The sequence below is a fragment of the Triticum urartu genome, chromosome 7A (genome assembly GCF_056163025.1).
Source record: "Triticum urartu cultivar PI428250 chromosome 7A, HENAU_Tu73, whole genome shotgun sequence".
Taxonomy (NCBI): Eukaryota; Viridiplantae; Streptophyta; class Magnoliopsida; order Poales; family Poaceae; genus Triticum; species Triticum urartu.
In genome coordinates this window covers 468528615-468534614 of record NC_141879.1, presented here as the reverse complement: position 1 = coordinate 468534614, position 6000 = coordinate 468528615, and positions in this window count along the sequence as shown.

The following is a 6000-nucleotide window of genomic DNA, read 5'->3' as shown; positions in this document are numbered from 1 at the left end:
ATGAAACCCTCATACTTCGAAAGAGATTGTCCGTTTTATACACGAACTGCTTCCAGTTTTTGCCGTAACCCTCTCTACTTTCTTCCACATGCTATGTGGGTGAAATGATGATACCATGCAATTTTTTAACCTTTTCAGAGTTCATTTGAAATGCTTTTCAATTTCAGGGTCTTATAGCTCAAAATAATCAGTAAATGCATGAAAAATAACTAATGAAGTCAGAAAGGGTTGAAAATTCATGATGTCGCCTTGAATCGTGCAGTTTGAACACAGAAAAACTATGGAGTTCAAACAAGTTAAAAAATGAAATCGCTTTGTAACAGACGAGTTCCCGTATGAAACTCTTATACTTGGAAAGAGATTGACTGTTTTGTACACGAAGTGCATCCAGTTTTTTCCGTAACGCTCTCTAGTTTCTTGCACATGCTATGTGGGTGAAATGATGATACCATGCCAACTTTCAACCTTTTCAGAGTTCATTTGAAATGCTTTTCAATTTCAGGGTCTTATAGGTCAAAATAATTAAATGCATGAAAAATAACAAATGAAGTCAGAAAGGGTTGAAAATTGGTAATGTAGTCTTGCATGGTGCATTTTGAACACAGAAAAACTATGTTGTTAAAACAAGTTAAAAAATGAAATCCCTTTGTAACAGACGAGTTTCCATATGAAACCCTCATACTTCGAAACAGATTGTCCGTTTTGTACATGAAGTGCATCCAGTTTTTACTATAACCTTCTCTACTTTTTTGCACATGCTATGTGGGTGAAATCATGATACCATGCAAACTTTGAACCTTTTCAGAGTTCATTTGAAATAATTTTCAATTTCAGGGTCTAATAGCTCAAAATAATCAGTAAATGCATGAAAAATAACAAATGAAGTCATAAAGGGTTGAAAATTGATGATGTGGCTTTGAATGGTGCATTTTGAACACAGAAAAACTATGGAGTTCAAACAAGTTAAATAAATGAAATCCCTTTGTAACAGACGAGTTTCCATATGAAAACCCTCATACTTCGAAAGAGATTGTCCGTTTTGTACACGAAGTGCATACAGTTTTTGCCGTAACCCTCTCTACTTTCTTGCACATGCTATGTGGGTGAAATGATGATACCATGCAAACTTTCAACCTTTTAAGAGTTCATTTGAAATGCTTTTCAATTTCAGGGTCTTATAGCTCAAAATAATCGGTAAATGCATCAAAAATAACAAATGAAGTCAGAAAGGGCTGAAAATTGATGATGTGGCTTTGAATGGTGCATTCTAAACACAGAAAAACTACGGAGTACAAACAAGTTAAAAATGAAATCCCTTTGTAACAGACGAGTTTCAGTATGAAACCCTCATACTTCGAAAGAGATTGTTCGTTTTGTACACGAAGTGCATCCAGTTTTTGCCGTAACCCTCTCTAGTTTCTTGCACATGCTATGTGGGCGAAATGATGATACCATGCCAACTTTCAACCTTTCTCACAGTTCATTTGAAATGCTTTTAAATTTCAGGGTCTTATTGGTCAAAATAATCATTAAATGCATGAAAAATAACAAATGAAGTCAGAAAGGGTTGAAAATTGGTGATGTAGGTTTGAATGGTGCATTTTGAACATAGAAAAACTATGGAGTTCAAACAGGTTAAAAAAATGAAATCCCTTTGTAAGAGACGAGTTTCCATATGAAACCCTCATACTTCAAAAGAGATTGTCCGTTTTGTACACGAAGTGCATCCAGTTTTTGCCGTAACCCACTCTACTTTCTTGCATATGCTATGTGGGTGAAATGATGATACCATGCCAACTTTCAACCTTTTAAGAGTTCATTTGAAATGCTTTTCAATTTCAGGGTCTTATAGCTCAAAATAATCAGTAAATGCATGAAAAATAACTAATGAAGTCAGAAAGGGTTGAAAATTGATGATGTGGCTTTGAATGGTGCATTTTGAACACATAAAAACTCTCGATTTCAAATAAGTTCAAAAAAACAAGATCCCTTCGTAATAGACGAGTTTCCGTATGAAACCCTCATACTTCGAAAGAGATTGTCCGTTTTGTACACGAAGTGCATCCAGTTCTTGCTGTAACCCTATCTACTCTCTTGCACATGCTATGTGGGTGAAATGATGATACCATGCCAACTTTCAACCTTTTCAGAGTTCATTTGAAATGCTTTTCAATTTCAGGGTCTTATAGGTCAAAATAATCAGTAAATGAATGAAAAATAACAAATGAAGTCAGAAAGGGTTGAAAATTGATGGCGTGGCTTTGAATGGTGCATTTTAAACACAGAAAAACTCCAGAGTTCAAATAAGTTCAAAAAATGACACCCCTTTGTAACCGACGAGTTCCCTTATGAAACCCTCATACTTCAAAAGAGATTGTCCGTTTTGTACACGAAGTGCATCCAGTTTTGGCCGTAACCCTCTCTACTTTCTTGCACATGCTTTGTGGATGAAATGATGATACCATTCCAACTTTCAACCTTTTTCAGAGTTCATTTGAAATTCTTTTTAATTTCAGGGTCATTTAGCTCACAAAAATAAGCAAATGCATGAAAAATAACAAATGAAGTCAGAAAGGGTTGAAAACTGATGATGTGGCTTTGAATGGTGCATTTTGAACATAGAAAAACTATGGAGTTCAAACAAGTTAAATAAATGAAATCCCTTTGTAACAGACGAGTTTCCGTATGAAACCCTCATACTTCGAAAGAGATTGTCCGTTTTGTACACGAAGTGCATCCAGTTTTTGCCGTAACCCTCTCTACTTTCTTGCACATGCTATGTGGGTGAAATGATGATACCATGCAAACTTTCAACCTTTTAAGAGTTCATTTGAAATGCTTTTCAATTTCAGGGTCTTATAGCTCAAAATAATCAGTAAATGCATCAAAAATAACAAATGAAGTCAGAAAGGGCTGAAAATTGATGATGTGGCTTTGAATGGTGCATTCTAAACACAGAAAAACTACGGAGTACAAACAAGTTAAAAATGAAATCCCTTTGTAACAGACGAGTTTCAGTATGAAACCCTCATACTTCGAAAGAGATTGTTCGTTTTGTACACGAAGTGCATCCAGTTTTTGCCGTAACCCTCTCTAGTTTCTTGCACATGCTATGTGGGCGAAATGATGATACCATGCCAACTTTCAACCTTTCTCACAGTTCATTTGAAATGCTTTTAAATCTCAGGGTCTTATTGGTCAAAATAATCATTAAATGCATGAAAAATAACAAATGAAGTCAGAAAGGGTTGAAAATTGGTGATGTAGTTTTGAATGGTGCATTTTGAACACAGAAAAACTATGGAGTTCAAACAGGTTAAAAAAATGAAATCCCTTTGTAAGAGACGAGTTTCCATATGAAACCCTCATACTTCGAAAGAGATTGTCCGTTTTGTACACGAAGTGCATCCAGTTTTTGCCGTAACCCACTCTACTTTCTTGCATATGCTATGTGGGTGAAATGATGATACCATGCCAACTTTCAACCTTTTAAGAGTTCATTTGAAATGCTTTTCAATTTCAGGGTCTTATAGCTCAAAATAATCAGTAAATGCATGAAAAATAACTAATGAAGTCAGAAAGGGTTGAAAATTGATGATGTGGCTTTGAATGGTGCATTTTGAACACATAAAAACTCTCGATTTCAAATAAGTTCAAAAAAACAAGATCCCTTCGTAATAGACGAGTTTCCGTATGAAACCCTCATACTTCGAAAGAGATTGTCCGTTTTGTACACGAAGTGCATCCAGTTCTTGCTGTAACCCTATCTACTCTCTTGCACATGCTATGTGGGTGAAATGATGATACCATGCCAACTTTCAACCTTTTCAGAGTTCATTTGAAATGATTTTCAATTTCAGGGTCTTATAGGTCAAAATAATCAGTAAATGAATGAAAAATAACAAATGAAGTCAGAAAGGGTTGAAAATTGATGACGTGGCTTTGAATGGTGCATTTTAAACACAGAAAAACTCCAGAGTTCAAATAAGTTCAAAAAATGACACCCCTTTGTAACAGACGAGTTCCCTTATGAAACCCTCATACTTCAAAAGAGATTGTCCGTTTTGTACACGAAGTGCATCCAGTTTTGGCCGTAACCCTCTCTACTTTCTTGCACATGCTTTGTGGATGAAATGATGATACCATTCCAACTTTCAACCTTTTCAGAGTTCATTTGAAATGCTTTTTAATTTCAGGGTCATTTAGCTCACAAAAATAAGCAAATGCATGAAAAATAACAAATGAAGTCAGAAAGGGTTGAAAACTGATGATGTGGCTTTGAATGGTGCATTTTGAACATAGAAAAACTATGGAGTTCAAACAAGTTAAAAAAATGAAATCCCTTTGTAACAGACGAGTTTCCGTATGAAACCCTCATACTTCGAAAGAGATTGTCCGTTTTGTACACGAAGTGCATCCAGTTTTTGCCGTAACCCTCTCTACTTTCTTGCACATGCTATGTGGGTGAAATGATGATACCATGCAAACTTTCAACCTTTTCAGAGTTCATTTGAAATGCTTTTCAATTTCGAGGTCTTATAGCTCAAAATAATCAGTAAATGCATGAAAAATAACAAATGAAGTCAGAAAGGGTTGAAAATTGATGATGTGGCTTTGAATGGTGCATTTTGAACACAGAAAAACTATGGAGTTCAAGCAAGTTAAAAAAAATGAAATCCCTTTGTAACATAAGAGTTTCCGTATGAAACCCTCATACTTCGAAAGAGATTGTCCGTTTTATACAAGAACTGCTTCCAGTTTTTGCCGTAACCCTCTCTACTTTCTTCCACATGCTATGTGGGTGAAATGATGATACCATGCAATTTTTTAACCTTTTCAGAGTTCATTTGAAATGCTTTTCAATTTCAGGGTCTTATAGCTCAAAATAATTAGTAAATGCATGAAAAATAACTAATGAAGTCAGAAAGGGTTGAAAATTCATGATGTCGCTTTGAATCGTGCATTCTGAACACAGAAAAACTATGGAGTTCAAACAAGTTAAAAAAATGAAATCCCTTTGTAACAGACGAGTTTCCGTATGAAACTCTTATACTTGGAAAGAGATTGTCTGTTTTGTACACGAAGTGCATCCAGTTTTTTCCGTAACCCTCTCTAGTTTCTTGCACATGCTATGTGGGTGAAATGATGATACCATGCCATTTTCAACCTTTTCAGAGTCCATTTGAAATGCTTTTCAATTTCAGGGTCTTATAGGTCAAAATAATTAAATGCATGAAAAATAACAAATGAAGTCAGAAAGGGTTGAAAATTGGTAATGTAGTCTTGCATGGTGCATTTTGAACAGAGAAAAACTATGTTGTTAAAACAAGTTAAAAAATGAAATCCCTTTGTAACAGACGAGTTTCCATATGAAACCCTCATACTTCGAAAGAGATTGTCCGTTTTGTACATGAAGTGCATCCAGTTTTTATTGTAACCTTCTCTACTTTTTTGCACATGCTATGTGGGTGAAATCATGATACCATGCAAACTTTGAACCTTTTCAGAGTTCATTTGAAATAATTTTCAATTTCAGGGTCTAATAGCTCAAAATAATCAGTAAATGCATGAAAAATAACAAATGAAGTCATAAAGGGTTGAAAATTGATGATGTGGCTTTGAATGGTGCATTTTGAACACAGGAAAACTATGGAGTTCAAACAAGTTAAAAAAATGAAAAAGCTTTGTAACAGACGAGTTTCCGTATGAAAACCCTCATACTTCGAAAGAGATTGTCTGTTTTGTACACGAAGTGCATACAGTTTTTTCCGTAACCCTCTCTACTTCCTTGCACATGCTATGTGGGTGAAATGATGATACCATGCAAACTTTCAACCTTTTAAGAGTTCATTTGAAATGCTTTTCAATTTCAGGGTCTTATAGCTCAAAATAATCAGTAAATGCATCAAAAATAACAAATGAAGTCAGAAAGGGCTGAAAATTGATGATGTGGCTTTGAATGGTGCATTCTGAACACAGAAAAACTACGGAGTACAAACA